Below are 24001 nucleotides of genomic sequence, written 5' to 3' on the forward strand. Positions count from 1 at the left end.
GTCCAATATTAGAGATTCCTATTGAAGATAGCTAAAATTCTTAATTACCTAGCAAAGTCAGTTCAGAGCACAGGCTCCTCTCCCAGAGAAGCTGTGGTCTTCCTTCAATTCTCAAAGCCAACAGCCCACAAGGAGGCCAGAGACTGAGCTTGAGCCTTGCTAATTTGCAACTGAATAAAGTACCTGGACTTCGCCAAAAGAAGTTTTGTACTGGTACCTTTCACTGTCTGGATTTTGTTTTTCAAGCAGGTCAATCAACACCCTTCAGCCTGACTGTGGCAGGCTTGCATCCCCACCCCCAAGAGCATGCAGGTGGCAGCTACTAATTTACATTCTAAAAGCATTCCAGCTTTTGGTCTGTTTTGGGATTAAGGTTTTCTATGTGGGCTAGAAAGAGAAATTTCAGATATTAGAAGAAAGTTGTTTTTATTCTGATAATACTAGCTTAGTTCAAGATAGCATAGACATCGTTAGAACTAGTTTAGAAGAGAGAATATGCTACAGAGAAAAACAAGAATATTGGAATAAAATTTGGTTCTTTACTTCTACTTGGCTCACTACCTTATTTCCCAACCTTTTGGAATCAGTTTTCAACCCTTGCTGCAAATGCAAGGTCCCCTTGGTTTCTCAGGCCGTAGAGACAACAGAGATGAGGAGGGTGACCTCCATCTCCTAATTTAGCCTAAGAGCCACAAATTGTGGTGTTACAAGTGGCATAATTCTTGTAGAAGCCTTGCTGAATCTGAGGTTGACAATTCTCCTTTAGGAGTCGCACAGAACTCAGAACTGTGCATGCTGGTTCATGATAATAGGAATCCAGTATGGGCACCAGAGTGGGTACGAGGCTAAGCACTGCAGAGGAAGGTCCTACTTGACCATTTCTGAGTTCCCTGAGAGACACACCTTGTTTGGATGGAGGTTGGTATCTAGTTCCAGTTACAACCAAAAGAATCTTTCTAAGGCTCTGCCTCCCCTCCCCCAAAAGATACCAAGAGCCATGATTGTGGGTCCTGACAGCACCCACGGGAGGAATCGGGTCAATGCTCCCCCAGCCATGGTTAATGCCCGGTCATCCAAGGTTGAGAAGATCATTTGATCACCTCAGTTAATTGTGACCTTATTAAATTTAATTCAAAGGGGGGAGAGGTTGGAGACCATACCATGAGAAGGCAAGCTCTTCCACAGCCTCCCACCCTGAAAAGCCAAATGTCCTTGTACTAAGGAGCCTGTTGTCACCCCTTCCTTCCTGTTCCCTGCCTTTTAAAATTTTATCCTGATACAGTTAATCTTCGCCAGTCTTCCAACATCCTAGTAAGACTGTGAAGCTGACAATTTGGAATTTAGTCGGAATTCAGCAAGGAAGTTACCTACTCAGTAACTAAATTTAGCATTACAAAAGATGAGCCAACAGCTCAGGGCTAGTCTGCAAAATGGTTACTAGGACAGAAAGGACAGTCTTATCCAAATAAGGTTTTACCATGAAAAAAGTTAGGGAATCCCACTGAGACATGTTTCTTCATTAGACCCTAAGAATTCAGGCAGAACTATAGAGCATTAATAAATTTTATGCCTCAGTCCAGCCTTTCCTTTTTATATTAACAACAGGGAGGAGATGTAACCTCTCCCAACACAGCCGGAAATCAGGCTGAACAGGCTTGACTGCTATCACCAGGAGATCAGCAGAGGTGGAGCCTGCCACACTATAGTTCTGCCACTCCCACTGCTGCTACCTGCTGCCTAGCTGTTCTAGAATATACACGTGGTCACCTGCAGCTGGATTCTGGAGATGATTTGGAGGGAATGGGCACTTCCCACTTCTTTATAAGCCCATGTTTCTGAATACTAAAGTTGAGCTTTGATCAGAATCTTGACTTAGCTCCATTCTTTCTCTTGCTGCCTAGATCCCCTCTTTTCTTCCAGATTCCAAGGTGCCTTCCAGGCTCAAACCCGGACATGTGAGCTGCTGGCTGGCCTCAACACTCTTACAATATAATTGACTGGAATTATTAATCAATATAACAATTAAGGTTAATAAAAATGATATTACTTAAGAATCATATTTTGTTTTGAGGTCTATCCCAATGGGGCTTCCCTAGTAGCCAGACGTCATTGGAAACGCCTCATACAGTAACTTGTTGCTTTACTTGACTCACAGGACTGACTGTTAGTTCTGTGGGAAGGAACTACAAGACAGCTAACAAAGTATAAAATTGATGTGTCAATTTTGGTTTTTTTTGTTTGTTTTTAATTTCAGGCACTGGCACTTCCTTCATAAAGATTAGAGTTGTGAGTGTGAGGAATGAATATGAAGACTCTTCAGAGATGTTTGGGTGACACAAGTGAACCCTACCTTAAAATGAATGGTTTAAAGATAACTTGAAGGGTCCCTAAAATAAACTGAAGAAATCCTCAAATCTTCTATTGACCTTGATGGACAGCAAAGGAATCAAGTCCCTCAAATAATGTATTTGACTTAATTTATAAAAATAAATAATTATATACAGTAAAAAGAACCTTTTATATAGTTTGTATGTATTTTGGGTCTGGAATTTCTAGTGTTTTATTTCAATTTGTACTTTGTTGAATGAAGGCATCCTTTTTCTTGCTTTCATTCATCTCTTTGCTGTTTCACCCCAGATAACTGCCTGTGCAAACTGTAAGAGAAATTTGTGGAATTAGGCTGGTACACATAGCAAATAATAAAAGCAAGTGAATGAAAAAAAAAAGAATGATATTTTGTGTACTCAAATTGTTGTTTAAACTTCCCTAAAGAAAAATGAATTTAAAATTTTACTAGTCTTAAATTTCTTATAAACTCAGCTTTTGAAAATTAAGCTTATAAAAACTTTAATTTCAAATTATTCATTATTCCATAACACTGACCGAAAAGTAATTCAATTTATACTTATGAGTTAAAGAAACAGGAAACCACCCTAAAAGAAACCCTACAAGTTTAATATCTACAAGTGCTGGAGACACATGCAGTCATTGCATGATATTGTTAATTTGTTTATTACTGATTTCAAATGAGATTAGTTGGGCTCATTGTCATATTTTTTAGTAAAGTGCCCCGACCTGCAGAACTTAGGCAACAGGGGTGTCAGAGAAGGGAGCAGCAATGACAAATTGAGATCAGGAGATGTGAATGAAGGAGATAAGACAAAATTCCTGTACAAGTCTCATTTACTCTAGGGATACTAATTGGGTGTTGGATATTGTCAAATACTTTCTCAGCATATAATGAGGAGATCATGTGGTTTTTGTCTTTCAGTTTGTTTATATAGTGGACTAGGTTAATGGACTTCCATATATTGCACAATTGCTCCATCCCTGTGATGAAGCCTATTTGATTGTGATGAATGATCTTTTGATATGTCCTTGGATTCAGTTTGGGAGAATTTTACTGAGTATTTTTGCATTGATATTCATAAGCCAAATTGGTCTAGAGTCACTTTCTTTGTTGGGTCTTTTGTGGTTTAGGTATCAGAGTATTTGTGGTTTCATAGAATAAGTTGGGTTGAGTTCATTCTGTTTCTATCTTGTGGAATAGTTTGAGGATAATTGGAATTAGGTCGTTTTGAAGCTTTGAAGGTCTGATAGAACTCTGCACTAAGCCCCTCTGGTCCCGGCTTTTTTTTTTTTTTCTTTCTTTCTTTTGGTTGGGAGACTATAATGAATGTTTCTATTTTTTTAGCTGATAGGACACTGTATAGATCATTAGTCTGATCCTTGGGAATCATCTTCATGAGGTAACCCAATCAAAAAAGAACACAAAAGATATGCACTCACTGATACATGAATATTAGCCCCGAAGCTCAGAAATACCAATACAATTTGCCAAACACATGAAACTCTAGAAGAAGAAAGAATAATGTGTGAATACATAGATCCTTCTTAGAAGGGGGAACAAAATACCCATAGAAGGAGTTATAGAGACAAACGTCAGAGCAGAGACTGAACAAATAACCATCCAGAAACTGCTCTACCTGGGAATCCATCCCATAAACAACCACCAAAACAAGGAACTACTGCATATGCCAATAAGGATTTGCTGACAGGAGCCTAATAGCTGTCTTCAGCCTTCAGCTGTCTCCTGAGAGGCTCTGCAAGTGCCTGGCAAATACAGAAGTAAATGCTCACAGTCATCTATTGATGGAGCATAGGGTCCAAAATCAAGGAGCTAGAGAAAGTACACAAGGAGCTGATGGGGTTTGCAGCCCTATAGGAGGAACTACAGTATCTCCAGAGCTCCTTGAGACTAAACAAACAATCAATGGAAACACATGGTGGGACTCATGGCTCTAGCTGTATATGTAGCAAAGGATTGCCTAATCTATCATAAATGGGAGGAGAAGCCCTTGGTCCTGTGAAGGTTCTATGCCCCAGTATAAGGGAATGGCAAGGCCATGAAGCAGGACTTGGTAAGAAGGGGAGCATGGGTAGAGGGGAGGGGAAAGGGGATTTTTGGAGGGGAAACTAGGAAAGGGGATAACATTTAAAATGTAAATAAAGAAAATTTCTTGAAAAAAAAGAAAAAAAAACACATGAACACACACAAAACAACAACAAAATAACAACAAAAAAAAACCCCCATATACTCATGGAAACTGAACATCTGTCTATTAAGTGATAAATAAATTGGTTAGGGAAGAAAGAAAGTAAAGAATTTCTGGAATTCAATGAAAGTGATGAAATAGCATCCCTAATCTTATAGTGCAAATTAAAGAGGTGCTAAGAGGAAATTTTATTATATTATGTGTCCTAGTAAAAAATTTGGAGAGGTCCTACACTACCAACTTAATAACACACCTGAGAGCTCTAGAACAAAAATAAGCAAACACACCCAAGAGGAGTAGACGGCAGAAAATAGTCAAACTCAGGGCAGAAATCAACCAATAGAAAAAAAGAAAGAAAGAAAGAAAGAAAGAAAGAAAGAAAGAAAGAAAGGAAGGAAGGAAGGAAGGAAGGAAGGAAGGAAGGAAGGAAGGAAGGAAGGAAGGAAGGAAGGAAGGAAGGAAGGATGAAAGAAAGAAAGAAAGGAAGGAAGAAAGAAAGAAAACAATACAAGGAGTCAAACAACAAAACCTGGTTCATTGAAAATGTCAACAAGATAGATAAACAAAAAATGAACAAACTAAAGGACCCAGAGAGAGTATCAAACTTAACAAAATCACAAGTGAAAAGAAAGACATAACAGAAACTGAGGAAATTAAAAAAATAATAATCATCAGATTCTATTTCAAAAGACCATACACCCACACACAAAAAATTGAAAAATCTAGATGAGACAGATGATTTTCTAGACAGATACTACATACCAAAGTTAAATCAAAACCAGGCAAACTATCTAAACTGGCACATATAACTTACAAAATTCATTTAAATATTCCTAACCAAGAAAATCCTAGCGTCAGTTAGCTTTAATGCAGAAATCTACCAGACCTTTAACAAAGAGCTACAGACAATACTCCTTCAACTATTCCATAAAAATAGAAATAGAAGGAACACTACATAATTCGTTCTATGAAGCCACAATTACTCTGGTAATTAATCACACAAGAACTCCACAATAAAATCAAACTTTACAATCTTGCTTTTCAGGAATGTTGTGGTATTCAGGGGTTGCTGTGGTGGGAGAACTGTATTATGATGATGCCAAATAAATTTGGTTTCTATTGCTTATGTCCTTTTGCTTGCCTCTCATCATCTAGTTATCTCTGGTGTTACCTTGTCTTGCTATCCCTGACTAGAACCTCTTGTGATTCTGTGAGTCTCTAATCATATGTGTGCCAATGCTCCTTGAAGACAAGCTCTTTCTGAGTGTGGTGTGGAGAGCTGTAGAACAGGGTTAGCTCTGTGGTGCAGAGAGAAACCAGAAGGCAAACATAATATGGAGTGACAAAACAATTATGATAGCCTAGTTAGATGAAGCCTGTCAATGTGGATATGGGGTGCGAGATCGCTGTCCAGTCTTTTACTCTTTGTATTTGAAACTCTCCTCGCCTGCATCATCTGGATGCTTTTATACTCCCACCTTGATGAACCTTTAAAGTTGTAAGCCAGCACTAATTAAATGTTATCCAAAAAAGTGTTTCTTTGGTCGTGGTATCTGTTCACAGAACTAAAACACTAAGAAATGTTTTCCTCTGAGAAGAGGAGGCACACTGTGAGACCCCGACTTAAGAGTGTTTCTCCCTGGAAGGTAAGGCCCAAGCTTGTTTTCCCTGATCTCTAAAAATACAGCCAGAAAGAAGCTCTTTGTTCTCTATAGCCAGCAAAAAGCCTTTTTGTTTCTATACCTTACAACCAGAGATGCGATGATTGTAATTTTACCAAGGACACCCAGCAGAGAAGAGCTATAGCCCAACTCCTTCCAACTCCTCCCAACTCTCCTCCCAACAACTCCCAATTCCTCAGCTAGCTGTTAAAAGCCCCCTACTGTTATCACTCCAGGCCGAACTTCTCTGCCCTGCGAGGTGGAAGGACTTAGTCCTCAGGCAGCTGATAATAAAATCTCTTGCAGTTTGCATCAGGTGTAGTTTTCTCTCCAGTCACTTTGGTGCCAGCCAGCTCATTACAGGACTTGAGTGGAGGTCCAGCTTCGGGGGTCTTACATTCACCACCATGGGTACCATCCCCTCCTGGAATATCAAGTCACTGCAATACAGAAAACTCAGACTGCTTAGTGGAGCAGGAACCACAGGCAGACAACACAGTATAGCTGCTGCTCCTGTTGTTTAGTGACCTTCCTGAAGACCAGGCAGAACTACTGCTACATATGTGGGCATGAGTTAAAGGACCCCAGGTTTCTAAAATTAACTACATAATACAAGAGAGCTCTCAAAATATATTGCAGAGGTTTCCATTTATTTTTATATGATAATTAACAGAGAGGAATGATTGAGCTGAAGGAGTGATAATGAAAAAACTACAAAATATTCTAGTCTGAGGATATCATAGTTAGTCCATGTTCTTCAGGGCATTGAGTTACTGCAGTAATCTGAGCAGACTAAATGTAAGTTACAGAGGTGGAGGATGACTGGAAGAAAACTAACTCAAAGACACACCAGGACAGGTATGAAATCCAAGGGACTATATCAGGAAACACAAAGCTTTGCAAATCTAAGAAAGATCACATCCAAATGTGAAGTTGAGAGCAACATACATAATTCCATCATTGGTATTAATGAATGGGAATGTTAGAAAAGAAAATCTGTCCCTAAGGAAAGAAATACAGATTTTGTATTTTTTAGTAAAGTCCACACCCTAATAACATGACTATCTTTCATTGAATGGCAGCTTATCCTAAACACTCTATCCAGCAAAAGTAGACATCAAAGAGGTAAAAAGTAAAGTAAACAATGTTCTATGGATGATAAGTGAAGGAATAGAAAGAATTACATAAGAATAGTATTACAATCAACAAATAGTGGAAAAATAAGACTATCAAAGAACTATATAGAAAACTATTATTTTTTTTTTATGATGTGACAGTAAGGCCAATGAAATATAATATATCAAGTAGGAAAAACAAAAAACAAAAGCAAATGAATTCCAAAACCCATATATTTTAGAAACTGTTTTCAAACACATAATAAAATTTTACTACCCTTCTTTCCTACAAAATCAGCTTTTACATACTAAGATTATGAAAAGTTTATATTCAAATTATTCATTCTTCAATAACACTAGCGCAAAAGTAATTCAATTCATAGTTATGAATTAAATTAAGAAGACATTGCAAAATAATACTTATAAAATTAATATCTACATGTGATGAGGTGTCTTTAGTCTTTTCACTTTTGAGTCACAATTTCTAGGTAGATACTGAATGAATGACCCATGTTATTGACCATGCTACTAGAGAGACTCCATTAATTTGCCAATTTCCAACTTATTTTGTCCTGGGATTTACCAAAGAAAATTATAACAAACATTGATTTTGCTTATTTCATAGAGACTACAATAAAATATTCTTTATTTGTCTGCTAATGTTTGATCTGTCAGCCTGGACGTCCAAGCCCTTTACATTATCTATTTGGATTATCTGTTTGGATATCTGCGCTTATTTTATTTAGATATGTGTATTAAGAAGACATACACATTTTGCTCAAATAATCAATTATAATTTCAAAATGTTGTGATTTATGAATCCCACAGTAGAAGTCAATACTAAGAGAACTATTTTTCTCACAAGGAGAATTTTCTTCCCTTTATTTTACATTCTGTAAAAAACAGACATTGCCACATATTTTTTTTTGCACTAACAAATATCAGAAACTTATGTAAAGTTATAAATTAGAAACTTATGAAGCATCTCCCTATTTTAACAGATAACTTGTTAATTAGTTTCATTGAAAGATGCCCTTACAAGCTACGACTTGCTATTTCTATTTTTGAGTGCTAGAGTAAAATATGGTGTCTGTGATACCTGATCAAATTTGAGAGAGGAGTAAAACGGGTACAGAATTTTCCATACCAAAACTGTCATTTATAGAATTCATAATTTTATTTCTCATTATTACTATATATTTTCATCTACTATACTCATTCAACATTTAAATTTATTTCTCTTATCCTTATAATATTAAGGGTGTTTGGATTTATAAGGATTGTGTGTACTTTATATAAATAAATATACATTTTATGTAACATCACTTTTAAATGGAGTTACTGTATTTGAAATTTATGTTGAAGACATTGTGATAATTTCTCCACAATATTGAAGGACATTTATCAAAAATAACATTTAAAGTTTCAATATCACCTTAAAAATGACATCATTCTTCTGTGTATGTGTGTGTGTGTTTGTGTGTGTGTGTGTGTGTGCGTGTGCATGTGTGTGTGAGAGAGAGATACGGGGGAGAGAGTGAGAGAGGGAAGGCAAGGGGAGGGAGGGAGGGAGGGAGGGAGGGAGAGAGAGAGAGAGTGAGAGAGAGAGAGAGAGAGAGAGAGAGAGAGAGAGAGATTTGTACAGTGACATTGACACGTTTAGTTAAAGATTCTATTCCCCTTTCAGTAGAATATATAAGAATAAAATAAAAATGGTGATGATGAATATTTGTGACTTTCGAGTAGATTAAAGAAAATATTTAGAAGAAATTGGTAGAGTTATGGGGTAATATAATAGAGAAAATGAGTATTTAATAAAAAAAATCAGTATTTATAGTAAAATGTAGGATGGAGGAGATGATCCTTAATTCCAAATGTTGAGATAGAGATGAGAAAGTATTTACGGGAAGTTGAGTTGTTTGAGCAAGTAAATCTTGAGAAAAACATTTTCGCATCTCCCATTGGCCTGTGATAAGCAAGATATTTCAGATAAGCCTTATCATATATAAGGAATTGGTATTTGTGATTCATTTTATTTAATTTCAAAAATTTTTAGCTAATGAGAAAATATGTCTAAGTGTTCTCTTTTAAAAGTATGTTGCCAGTGGGACTTTGATTGATATTCATTCCTCCAAAGTTCTCTTCACCACAGTGTGGGCAGAGACCTGGAATAAGGCCCTTCTTGTTTCCTGAGGGAATTTACAATCCTTCCTGGGTGTACCGGGTTTTTAGACTGAAACATGCAGCTTTATTCCCCTAAGAAAGCTTTTTTTTTTCAATTTTTTATTAGATATTTTCTTCATTTATATTTAAGATACTATCCCAAAAGTCCCCTATACCCTCCCCCTGCCCTGCTCCCCTATTTACCCACTCGCACTTTTCTTGGCTCTGGAGATTTCCTGTACTGGGGCATATAAAGTTTGTAAGACCAAGGGACCTCTCTTCTCAACAATGGCCGACTAGGCCATCTTCTACTACATATGCAGCTAGAAACATGAGCTCTGGGGGATATTAGCCCAGAAACTTAAATACCCAAGATACAATTTGCAAAACACAAAAAAATCAAGAATAAGGAAGATCAATGTGTGGATATTTCATTCCTCCTTAGAAAAGGGAACAAAATACCCATTGAAGGAGTTACAGAGACAAACTTTGGAGCTAGAACAAAAGAATGGACCATCCAGAGACTACCCCACCTGGGGGATCTATCCCATAATCAGCCAGCAAATTCAGAAACTATAGCATATGCCAACAAGATTTTGTTGAGAAAGCTTTCGTTCTCATAGGTTTTCTTAAAATTGTGCTGAGTTTCTGTCCTTTCATTGCTACAATGTGGGCCTTTTATACGGTTGGTGAGATGTCTATACATGTTTTAATGACAGACTGCCCCATGTTAAAGCTTACTAGTCATCCTCAAACTGTTGAGCCTGTATCAGTCTGTCTGCAGCACTAAGATGAGGTCCTATACTTGCCTGAAAAGTAAAGAAGAAAAAGAGATAAAGTCTTACCTGTCTGGGAGTCCCCATGGATCAGGCTAAGTAGTCCTCTTTCATTCAGTGGAAAATTAGGGTTCCAGACAGGTGGGCATGGAGTTGGCTATAAAACAGGTGACAAACAGATATGAACACAACAGAGTGCTGTACCTTGATGTAATTTTTCACAAAGTGCATAGCAGGCTTGTATAATTCAGAAAACAAAGGAGTAGGGTGTCACAGCAGGCAAGGTACATTGAAATACCTGACACAAAACAGAGGAATGCCTTCAAAGGATTGACAGGAACCAGGCAATGTTTACAGTAAAGATAAAACAGCCCTGCCTAGAGTCAGCTAATGACAGGTAAGGATTTCACACCCTAGTCACAATTTATGCTAGTCATTTGAGCCTTGTGAAAATTAGCACCAGGGATTCTTCACTAGCAGTTCTTATCATGAATAATGCAATACCACAACCATCTATTTCCTAGGCCTTGGTAAATTTTTGCATATGAGAGTAACTTGGCTGTTCTTTTAAGTATCTGTAGGGAATCTCCATTTGTCAGAAGAATTCACCAACTTTCTCCTAATATGTAATATAGTTTGCAATACCTGACTTTAATGGAGATTCTAGGTATACTTTTGCTAAGCCTGCCCTGAGACTTTTAACTCTTATCCAGTAAAATACTATAAGAAAGCATGCAAGACCTTCCACAATATTGCAGTGACAAATCTGGGGCATTCTAGCTGTAGGAATGCCAAGGTTCCAGGAGGTTAAGTTTCCATGAAACTCTTTGTTTTGGGATTGCTTCTAGGCTTTCCAGGCCTGTCATGCAGGTCACTACTGGAATGGATTTAGAAGTATGTGAAGTTTTATGTCTAGCACTCTAAAAATTTAACTGCATGAATTTTTACTTTATGTGTTTTCACGTGTTGCAGAAGAAGAAAGGTCTAGGGAAATGTAATAATTTCTTTTTACTATTAAAAGGAAAATATCAAGTCAAGAATTTCAACTTTAACAACAAAAAGTAAATTTTATGTAGAAAATATATTTTGGATGCATACATGACTCAGTTTTTAAGTTTTTCTGTAGTCATGATCATTTACAAATGTGTGTGTGAGTGTGTGTGTGAGAGAGAGAGAGAGAGTGTGTGTGTGTAGTAGATTATAAACTTCCTTTAAAACCTTTTATATTACATAGCAGATATGTTTCCAAAACAATGTATGTTTCTCATCCTATTTTGTGCATACACAAAACAGATTGTTATATGATTATTCACTGTTAATTTGTCACCAATACTTGGACATTTATATCATTATTATAAACATGAGAGCAGCATTGAATAAGCCACTTATTTTTGGAAGTAAAAAATTGAATTATTGATGCACATACATGATTTGTGATCTACTTCCAAAGAAATATATTAGAGAAATGTGAATAAATTAGGATTTTCCAAAATATGGTTATGATGGGGAAGAGACAATAAAATTTAATACAAGTTTAAATCTCAAATGGGTATCTTGTGTGGATGTAGTATTGGTAGTATGAAGAGATATTCCACCTAAATATATACTAGTAAAATTTTTAAATTTGGGGTTTAGGTATTTTTGAACAAGATTAAGTTTAGAGTAAAATGAATTATAGGAAAAAGTGCAATGTGATCATATTTCCTCAGATTACATCTAACCATATCTTGAGCCATCATTATGAAAATGTAGAAGGCTTTTGATAGTTTTGTCATTTGCATTTGTAGGCTGTATGAAATCCTAGAAATTTATTTTCTATATTCCCTTACCTGTCAGTAAAAACCAGTACATAACTGTAGAATTTTTTGTGTTGATTTCTTCTCTTTATTCTAGGATTTTTTTGGATGCTTATTTTACAGTTTTCTGAATTATATTCTCTATTTCTCTGTCTACAGGGTGAAACCCAAGACCAACCATTTGATTTTCTCTGCTTATCTTGCCATGGAAGAAATAAATGAGAACTGCCACATTTTACCAACATTTCTTTGATAGTTAATATTCTATGTGATCTGCCAAAATAGTGAGAAAACTAGTTTGAATTTGAAAAGTGAGGAACTTATTCTGAATTACTACTGGACAAAATAGAGAAGACATTTAATTGTACTTACAATGCCTAATTCAGGAGTATCTACAAGATTTGGACAATTCTTGTACATTTCCAGAATTCCTGAGGTAAGTCAAGATGGATTAATTTTAAGGAAATACTTTCTGACATCAGTGAGACTTTTGAGTTTGGAGGCAATTAAAAAGCAGAGAAAGGGGTTACTTTTATTATGACCTATCAAGCATAAATACATATATATGCTTTGTGGCAAGCGAAACAACTATATCATAAAAGGTCATGTCAGTCAGCAGTATTTTGAAGTGTTATACCAGAAGACTTAGTATACTTATACTTCTTTAGAGAGTCACAAAAAGGCAGATATAATTGTAATAATGAGATGGAAAATAAACACTTTCTAACATGACTGCACTTTGTTCAAGCACACTCCAATATTAAAAGAATCCCTCTGCACTCTATCATGTTCATAGTGTTGCCTATGTTCTGTATGTTTCAGCTTTACTGTGGGCTTTTTCATCTTCTTCTGAGTGATAATGAACAATTTCCTCATCTTTACCAGATATCTCCTAAGGACACATCTCTACCACTAGCTATGGTGTCTCTAATGGTTCATTTCACATGGAACTGGATAGGACTGATCATTACAAATGATGACCATGGAATTCAATTCCCTTCAGAATTGAGAAGAGAAATGCAAAAACACATTGCCTGTTTATCACTTATGATTATTATCGAAACTGAGAAGATCATGGACCTTAAAGAGTTTTGTATGAATAATAAGAAAATCATAATGTCATCAGCAAAAGTTATGATAGTATATAGAGTCCAAAACTTGCCCATACAGTTTGCCCTCATTGTGTGAAAATCTAAAGGCACTTGGAGAATCTGAGTTAGTTTGTCACAATTTGAAATGATCACAATGATAGGAGACTTCTTGCTATATACCTACACTGGGACTTTCATTTTTTTATACCTGCAACCTGGAATGTCTGGTTTTGAACAATGTATCCATACAGTACACCCCTCAAACTACAGTAGTAAAATTTCCTTTACCCAACTATGGTGGACATATTTTATAAGTTCTTTGTTACCATCTAATTGTAAGAAGCTGAAGAAGTGTCCAATGGTATGTATGCTGTGGCCCAATCACTCCATGAGATGCTTCTGCAACAAGTAGACACATGGTCAAAGAATGCTGTGAAGGAACTGAAATTATAATCTTTTAAGGTAATGATTCTTACAGTAAATAGCATTTATATGGTTTGAGTTCTTTAATAGAACCTCATGGTACGAAGCCATGTCAATAAGTAATTTCACCCATGAATGTATATAGTTCTGTTCTCTAATATTTCATAGGTGGCAGATCAAGTTAGTGTCATAAATTATGACACAGCCACACTGCTATACAAGTCAGTATTCACAATCAATGTCATGAATTTTTGTCCAGATATTTAAACCACATATTTGACTCATGTATTATTTTTCTCATGAAATTCTTAGATAGCTATAAAAATTACATTTCTTTTATGTTATTGAAATGTTGTTGATCAATTTACTAAATAGATACCAAAGAATATCAAGTACTTTTCCATTTACTTCACGTATTAATAATTTCTATTCCATTGCTTATGGTTAAATATCACTATTAGCAGATAAACCATAGAGAACGTGTCATTATTCTCCAAACATAAAAATCAGAAGTGTATGTGTTAGAGCAACAAATCCAGCAATAAAACAGTATTAGTCTACAAAGTGGAACTAATATTACATCTACATGAAATTTATTTTCATCTTTAGTACTGAATACTTCAAGAAAATTTAGAATTCTAGAAAAGATAGTAAAAATTGAAAACTATCTAAATGTAATACTTTCTCTTCTAATGTGTAAGCCTAGTTGAACCTAAAACGACAAAAGAATTTTATATGTTCTCTTTTCTGAAGACCTTATAATTTGTAAATCTTGCTGGAGACCTAATCACCATGAACCAGAATTTAAAAGAGGATACAGTGTATGCCATTTTCTATATCATGGATTTTCAAAAAGATTATGGACTTAAAATGAAAATAGGAAGTTTTTCAGGACATTTTTCAAGTGGTCAACAACTATATATGTCTAAAGAAATGATGGTGTGTGCTACAGACATAGATCATGTAATTTAGTCATAATTTTAATACTTAAAATGTACCATAATTCCCTACAATATGTTCTACTTTTGCTTTGACATGGAAAAAAATACTTGGTATTTCTTAATTTATTGATTTACTTTACACTGCTCCAGATATTCTATCTTTCTTATTCTTACACACATTTTTATGTTTCAAAATATATAAATCATCATGAATTTACACTTTTTATCTGTAAAAAACAAAACAGTGAAATTTATTATGATATCAGTGTTTTAAACAAGGTCATTAGTAGATTTCTGTTTTGTGAATCACTGGTTGCTTGTCCATTAGAATATTGTCCTTATTTTTATAATGCATTTTTTTCACAGATTCTACCCTCAATATGTAGTATGCCATGCAGACCAGGACTCAGAAAATCCACTCAGGGAGAAAACGATATCTGCTGTTTTGTTTGTAAACCCTGCTGAATATATGAAATTTCCAACATGCCAAGTAAAGTTATCATTTATCAAAATAATTAGATTGATTTTTTTTCTCCACTATTTAACATAGTTCTGAAAAGGCCTTTGTGGAAAGGAAGAGATATATCATGTTAAGGAGTAAAAACGTTCAGAAATATTTTTATTCAAAATAATAAACTCTCTTTCTCTTGAACTATATATTTGTCTCATTACACTAGATACTGGGAACACAATATTTTTCCTGAATATTTCTTTAGAATACTAAAGATTACTGCATTATGATGTTTGTACTTCTCAATTTTATTAAAAAAAAAAAAGGAATACTGTGCATTTTAAATACCTTTCTGTTTATTCACTTTGCAGTCTTATCAAAGCCCCCATCCCTCTTCTTCTGCAAAACAAATTCTTACAAATTCATCCCCCTAAATACCCTCCCCTTCCCATCAGAGAAGGACAGCATACCCTTGGATACTGCTCCAGTATTTGCTATCTGTTAAAAGCAGGACTAATGCTAAGGGCCAATGTGACCACCAAAGTATGGGAAAGAATTTCAGTATCAGGGAACAAGATGGATATAGATTATGCTCCTCTTGTGACAGGACCCATGTGAAGACCAAGCTGTATATATGATGTTCATGTGTAGGGAGCCTAGTTCAAGCATCAGTATGTTTCCCAGTTGGTAGTCTAGTTTCCATGAGTTCCTAGAGGCCAAGGTTATTTGACTTTGTTTGTGTTCTTGTAGTATCCTTGACACTTCTAGCTCACCTATGTCTAATTTAAACTTTCTATAATATTTGCTAAACTCATCTTGATATTTGTTGTGAGTTTCTCCATCTATTTCCATCTGCTGCTGTATGAAGCCTCTAAGGAGACAGTTATGCTACTTTCCTGTTTGCAGGCATAACAGTAGTATTAATAGTGGCAGGCATTGGCTCCATCATAGAACTTGGAAAAACCATTGGGTGGCTATCCCCACAGATTCTGCTCCATATTTATCCCTGCAAATAAGCATGACAAATATTTAGTAGATCTATGTTCCCTGTGTGGATTTATGTTCATTTCCTTCCTCTAGAAGTTGTGCCTAACCACAGCAGGCAGCCAATTAAGTTTCTATATCCCATTCTGCTTAGAATCTCAGTTAGGGCCATCACTGTATGTATCCTCTGCCTGCTCAGGCCTCTGTCTTGTCCCAGAGCACCCCTCATCAAATTCAGTTCTCACTCTCAGGCCTTTCTGACTCCTCTACCCATAATTTTGCAACATTCCCTTACCCCTTTATTCCTTCTTTTATACCTTTATCTCTTAATTCACTTCCTAAGAATATTTTGTAACATCTTTTGTGTAATATTTGTACAATCTTATTTGAAACCTCCTTATCACAAGTTTCTTTAGGTCAGTGGATTGTAGCATATTTATGCTGAAATTTATGGCTAATATATAGCTATAAATGAGTACATAAGATCCATACCTTTCTGTCTCTCGCCCATCTCACTCAGGATGGTATACTAAAATTCCATTCATTTGCTTGAATATTTCAAGATGTGGGGGCTTTGAAAGCTGAATATTATTGTTTTGTGTAGGTGTGCACTATTTTATTTATTCTTTCTTCAGATGACAGGAATGTAGCTTTTTTTCAAGTTTCTGAGTATTATGAATGAAGCTGAGATAAACAAGTTTCTCTGTGATAGAGTGAGGCATCTTATAGGTGTATAACTAGGAGGGTTATAGCTGGGTCATAAGGTCAACATATTACTAGTTTTCTTAGAAAACATCAAATTGATTTCCAATATGTTCCTGCAAGTTTGAACTGCCACCAGCAATGAAGGAGTGTTTTCTCTTTTTACCTGGTCTTGACATCATGTGCTACGAGTTCAGATATTTTTATTTTACCCATCCTGGCCAGTTTAAAATGTTATCTCAAGATTCTTTGACTTTCATTTCACTGATGACATTTTAATAATGGTTGCATGATGTCTATGTTTGTCTTAACCTGAGGAACACATGCTCATGCCAAAGAGACTATAATATGGGTGAATGCTAGATTCTACACCACACCAGCTACACCTCCACATGACCATTACCTGAGTCGAAACCATCCTCAGCTATGGAGGTACACTCTCAAGTTTCAAATGATGACTAGCATCAATCCCTCTTGTTTAGGGACTTTCATGGGAACTACTCATCCAACAAGACAGCTAAATGTTATCTGTCCATACCAATTGCCTATTTAACAAAAATGGCAAGTTCAGTCTCTGTATTCTTTGTTAAAAGAAGTCCTCAATACATCCAGGTTATTTCCACATTTCCCTTCAAATACCTTCCATTTCCAGCTGTTTCCCTCCATCTTCTGTCTGTCAATATCCTAAAACTGATCACTTCCTTTCCTGTCTTTTTGGTAACCAATAACAAAAATGATCTATGTCCTCTTCCCAGAGAGATTCATCTTTCTCTGTTAATACCTTTTTTTTTATGTAGCTCTCTGGGCCTGAGCATCATAGCTTTTTATCATTTATTTAACATCAATTGTCCACTTTAAGCCAATACATACAATATTTACTTTCTGTGTCTGAGTTATTTTATTCAGAATGATTTCTTTCTTGTTCCCTCAGTTTTACCGCAAATCTCATGATGTCATTTTATTTTATACAGGTGAGTCATCCTGCATTGTGTAGATGCAGTACATTTTATTTATCCTTTCTTAATTTGAATTGCATCTAGTTTTTTGCATTTTTCTGACTCTTTTAAATAAAACTAAAAGGAACTTATTTAAGCATGTGGCATTGTGGTAAGATAGAATATATTTTGGATGCATAGCTAAGAGTGTTAAAGCTGGGTTTGATGGTAAACCTAATGCCAATTATCTTAGAAATTTTCATATTGATTTCTATAGTTGCTCTTTAAGTTCAGACTCACATAGGCAATTGTGGTATATTCTCCTTGGCCTATATTGTTACAAATATGAGTAATGACTATTATTATTATTAAAATATAAATTAAAGTATAGTTATAACACGTTTTTATTTTTATTGGATATATTCTTTATTTACATTTCAAACGTTATCCCTTTACCTGGTTCGCCCCAACCCGGGAAACCACATAGTCCATTTCCCACCCATAATTCTATAGGGATGTTCCCCTTCCCACCTACCGATTCCCGACATCCTTCCCTGGCATTTCCCTACACAGAGCAACTAATCTTCACAGGTCCAAGGGCTTCTTCTCCCACTGAAGCCCAATAATAGATGCTGTGCTACATATGCGGCTGGAGCAATGTGTCTCTCCATGTATACTTGAGCTCTGGGTGGCCTGGTTGTTTGATACTTTTGTTCTTCCTATGGTTTTGGAAACCCCTTCAGCTCCTTTGGTCCTTTCTCTTAATCCCTCCATTGAGGAGCCCATGTTCAGTCCAATGGTGGCCTGTAAGCATCTGCCTCTGTGTTTGTCAGATTCTAGCAGAGCTTCTATCTAGACAGATATTTCATGTTCCAGTCAGCACACACTTATTATATTCCAAGATAGTCCCTGGGCTTTGAGTCTATATTTGGGATGTTTCCTCAGGAGGGGCAGTCTCTGCATAGCCATTTGTTCAGTCTCTGTTCCACAACTTCTCTCAGCATTTGCTCCCTTGGATACTTTGTTCCCCTTTCTAAGAAGGAAAGAGGCCTCCACACTTGTTTGGCTATAACCTTGCTATAATATGTCTTTAGAATCGTTAGGTGTATATCTTGCCTTAGGAATTATACCAGTATTTATCTTGGCTATAAATTAGCTATAAATTGTCTTTAGAATCTTGACATATGTTTCTTGCATTAATGATTACACAAGTACATATCATGAAGAGGAGGAAAATCTTTTTGCTGTGTTCTTGAATTTGTTTGCAAGTATTTTATTGAATAATTTTGCATGTATACTTGTTATATAAACTAATCTTAATCCCCTTTCTTCATTGAATCTTTATTTAGCTTGTGTGTTAAGGTAACTAGAGTTTCAGAAAATGACCTGTAATTTTTCTTATGTATGTCTTTTGTGGAATAATTTGAGAGTTCCTGATGTTAGTTCTTTGGAATTCTGGTTGAGTTTTTACCTAAAGCCAATTTGAACATAAGCTTTGTTGTGGTTGGGAGTACTCAAATGAGTGTTCCTATTTCAATGGGAGACATTGGTCTATTTAAATTGCTTGCCGGGCCATGACTTTACTTTGGTAAGTATTTCATATCAAAAAATAATTACTTTTATTAGATTTTATTAGATTTTGTGTAGTGCTAGTTTTTAAAGTGTGTCCTAATAATTCCCTTCAATGTCTGCTGTTTTCTTTTTTCATTATTTTTTTTATCTATTCATTTACTATTTTGGATGTTTTTCTATGACCTTCTTATTGGTTGGATAATGACCAGTCTGTTTTGCTAACTTTTTTAAAGAAACTTTTTTTTTCTTATTTCTTTCTGTAATTGTCTTTTTATATTATTTAATGCATCCCTGATTTCCATATTTTGTTGCCATCTTATTTCTTTAGGTATATTTAAACCTTTCGTTGTTGTTGAGACTTTAGATATGCTGTTCACTTGCCAGAATGAGATCTCTCCCATTCCTTAAATAAATACTTAGTTCTATTAACTTTTCTTTTAGCAGTTCTTTCATTGTGTCCAATATATTTGAGATTTTTGTGTCCAAATTTTCATTGAATTCTAGAAATTTTTCAATATTTATTTTTATTTTTGTCTTGATACATTATTTCATAAAGCTAAGAGTTTTTCATTTGCCATGAAGGTAAGCTTTCTGTGGTTCCTTTTGTATTTGTTGACCATCATTAATTCATGGTAATCTTCTAGGATGTATTGAGATATTTAAATTTTTCTAGATATTTTGAGATTTGCCTTATTTCTGAGTAGGTAGATTTTGGAGAAAACGGTGTGAATTACCAGGATTAATTTGTATAAATAGGACTGGCATAAGAGGAGGGATGGGAGCTGTGATTAGATTGTAAATTGATTAAAAGGTAAAATATTGTAAATGCATAGTATTCATATTTTGAAATGAATTGAAAAGCAAAAATATGTCATAATGCAGTGATCTTTAGTATTCTAAAGAAATATTTAGAAAAAAATATTGTGTTCCCGTGGTCTAGAATAATGAGACAAACATATAAATGAAGAGAGAGAGAAAGAGAGTATTATTTTGAATAATAGTGCTTCTGAAGCTTTTTATTCCTTAACGTGATATATCCTTTCCTTTCCACAAAGGAGTTTTGAGAACTAAGTAAATATGGGAGAAAAAAATCAATTTGATTATTTTGAAAAATAATAACCTTACTTGTCATGTTGGAAATTTCATTTTCTAGGCAAGGGTTACAGACAAAACAGCATATATCCTTTCCTTCTTGAGGGGGTTTTCTGAGTCCTGGTCTGCAAGGCATACTACATATTGAGGGTAGAATCTACAAAAAAATCATATTCATTGTAAGGACAATGTCCAAATTGACAAACAACCAGTGATTCACACAACAGAGATCCACTGAATGGTATTGTAACACACATATACTAAATGTTACTGTTTTTTTTTCTTCTTACAGATAAAATGTACGAATGTATGATGATTTATATATTAAGAAATATTTAAAAGGGGTATGCATGAGAAAGAGAGAATATATAGGACAGTGTAAAGTAAGTCAATGAATGAACAAATACTAAGTATTTATTCCATGGCAAATCAAAAGTAGAGGATATTTTATGTAATTGTGCTCCATGTTACGCATTACAAATATGACTAAGTAATCTGATCCATATCTGTAGCCCACTCCATCATTTCCTTAGACATATATAGCTGTTGACGATTTGGAAGATTACCTGAAAATCTTCCTATTTTCATTTTAAGTCCATAATCTTTTTGAAAATCCATGACATAGAAAATTTCATACTCGGTATCCTGTTTCAAATTCTGATTCATTTTGAATGGTCTCAAATAGGATTTACAAATTGTAAGTTCTTCAGAAAAGAGAACATCTAAAACACATTTGTCATTTTAGTTTCAACTAGGCTTACACACTAGAATAGAAAGTATTATTTTAGTATATTCCAAATTTTTATTATCCTATCCAAAAATCTAACTTCACCAGAAGTATTCATTACTAATGATCATAATAAATTTCATGTAGATGCAAAGTTAGTTCCACTTTGTTTACTAATACAGTTTTCTTGCTGGATTTTTTGCTCTAAATCTTACACTCTGGATTTTCATGTTTTGAGAGTAAAGACAGGTTCTCTATGATTTTTTTCTGGCAATAGGGTTATTTGTTCACAGGCAATGGAACAGAAATTATTAATGAGTGAAATTAATGGGAAAGTAATTGATATTATTTGGGATCTATTTAGTAAATTGATTAGCAACTTTTGAATAACATAGAAGACAAGTCATTTTCTTATTGCTATTTAGGTATTTCATGAGAAAAAAATGTATACATGACTCACATATATGTTTTAAATACCTGGACAAAAAATCATGACTTAGACTGTGAATGCTGCCTTGCATATCAGTGTTGAATGTGTCCTAATTTATTACACTAGTATGATTTGCCACCTATGCAATAATAAAATACAGAAATATATACATTTATGGGTGAAATAACTTATTGAGATAGCTTTCGACCATGTGGTTCTATTAAAAAACACAAACCCTATAAATGCCATTTAGTGTAAGACTCATTACCTTCCAAGAGTCAGATTCCAGTTACTTCCCAGCATGCTTTGACCATGTGTCTTCTTGTTGCATAAACATCTCATGGAGTGAGTAGGCCACAGCATAGACAGTGTTGTATAAATTATAAAATGTATCACTCATAGGCATTCCAAGTGGTGTCAGGAATAACCATTTAAATACAGTATTGGTTGGACAATTCTTCAGCTTCTTACAATTGACAAATTGTAAGAAATTTGTAAACAAAAAAAAAAAAAAAAGTAAAATATGTCCACCATAGTTTGGCAAAGGAAAATTCACTACTGTAGTTTGAAGGGTGTACTGTTTGGATATATTTTTCAAAGCCAGATATTTCAGGTTTCTTGTGTGAAAAAATGAAACTCCCATGGAGAAGTATAGCAATAAATCTCCTACAATTGTGATCATATCAAATTATGACACACTCCAAATGCCTTCATATTTCCACAGAATGAGGGTGAACTGCATTGAAGCATCATTGTCTCCATAAACTATCACAACTTTTGGTAATGACATTAAGATTTGGTTATAATACATATGATACTTTTTAAGGTCCATTAACTTTTCATTTTGTATAATAATAGCAACTGATCAAGAGACAATTTTTTTTTTGCATTTCTTCTCTCAATTCAGAAAGGAATTGAATTCCATGATCATCATTTGTAGTCATCGCTCCTATACAGTTCCATCTGAAATGAACCACTAGGGACACCATGTTTAGTGGTAGAGATGTGTCCTTGTGAGATATCTGGTAAAGATGAGGAAATTGTTCATTATCACTCAGAAAATGATGGAAATGACCACAATAAAGCTGAAATATATAGAACATAGACAACCATATGAATATGATGGAATGCAGATGGATCCTTGTAAGATCAGAGTGTGCTAGAAAGTTTTTATTCTTTATCTCATTATTACAATTATATCCAAATTCTTGTGATTCACTACACAAATACTAGAAAGCTAAGTCTTCTGGTATAACATTGCCCAATACTGCTGTCTACTACGCTCATTTATAATAAGGTACTTTTGTTTGCCACAGAATGTATCTGTGTTTTTTATACTTGAAAGATAACAATAAACAGAAGCCTTTTTTCTCCCTTTCAAACTGCTTTCATACTCAGAAAGTCTCACTGTGGTGAGAATGTATTCCCTAAATATTAAGCCATCTTGACTTACCTCTGGAATTCTGGAAATGTACAGGTACGGTCCAAGTCTTACATATACTGACCATAAAGGCACTGTAAATACAATTAAATATCTTCTCTGATTTGTGCATTAGTAATTAGGAATAAGTTCCTCACTTTTTAAATCCAAACCAGTTTTCTCACCATGATCATGTAGGCCACATTCAATCTTAACTAGCAGAGAAATGTTGGGTAATATATGGAAGTTCTTATTGATTTCTTCCTTGGCATGATAAACAGAGAAAATCAAAAAGTTAGTCTTGGGTGTCACCCTGAAAACAGAGCAGTGGAAAATATAATTCCTAAACAGTACAAGCAGGACTCAGGAAAAATCCTAACTTACAAAGAGGAAATCAACAGAACACTCCCACCATTATGTACTTCTTTTAATGACCAGAAAAGGGAATATAGCATAAGCCTATATTAAAATCTCTGAATTAATACAAAATATATCTCTGGTGTTTTATACAGCCTATGAACAAAAATCACAAATCTCTCATAAACCTTATTGTCCATGTTCATAATGATGACATAGGATATGTTTAGATGTAATCTGAGGAAATATGATGCACTTTCCCCTATAATTCATGTTTCTCTAACCTTAATGTTGTCAAGGATGTAGACCGTGTGGCACCATGGTATGCTTGCTCAGGTTCGTTAACTGTTGCCTCTTGGGACAAACTGAAAGGAGATCTAGTTAGGGAACAGCAGAATGACAAACTTAAAGCAGGGATCATGCCATTGTGGAAATTGGTGAGATCGTGCTTAACAGACGAAGATTGTCAGCACATGGTAGAGGCTGGGCAAAAGATTTTGGATGAAATTCAAGACAGTCTATCAGAGGCAGAGTGGGGAGAGAGATTGAAAGTTGGGACAAAACATGGTGCACTGAAGAATTTATGCCTTTCCACGGGCCTTGAGCCCGAGGAAAAGAGATATAAAGAAAAGAATGCCTCGGGTGAGATTAGAAAAAGGGATGGAAAGGGAGAGAAGAGACAAGAACTGGAGAGGCACATAAGGAAAGGAGCCTCTACCCACCATTAGATGAGTTTATGGTACTAGCTGTCGGTAGCTCAGAATTGGATAAGGAACTTAGCTCCTCTGAGGAGACAGACTTAGAGAAAG

General features: G+C 35.1%; 1 non-coding gene and 1 pseudogene across 1 annotated transcript; one reads left to right on the plus strand and one right to left on the minus strand.

The window, feature by feature from the left end:
- The window catches only part of LOC147002943 (vomeronasal type-2 receptor 116-like), a 438646-nt pseudogene extending 415254 nt beyond the window's left edge, over nt 1–23392 (minus strand).
- On the plus strand, nt 2066–2196 carry LOC115030291 (small nucleolar RNA SNORA18). Its single transcript, XR_003835878.1, has one exon. It is a non-coding gene; the product is annotated as a small nucleolar RNA SNORA18 (small nucleolar RNA).
- Nucleotides 23393–24001: the final 609 nt, after the last annotated feature.

The sequence above is a fragment of the Mus caroli genome, unplaced genomic scaffold, assembly GCF_978045245.1.
Source record: "Mus caroli unplaced genomic scaffold, Mus_caroli_1 scaffold_8, whole genome shotgun sequence".
In the NCBI taxonomy this organism is placed as follows: domain Eukaryota; kingdom Metazoa; phylum Chordata; class Mammalia; order Rodentia; family Muridae; genus Mus; species Mus caroli.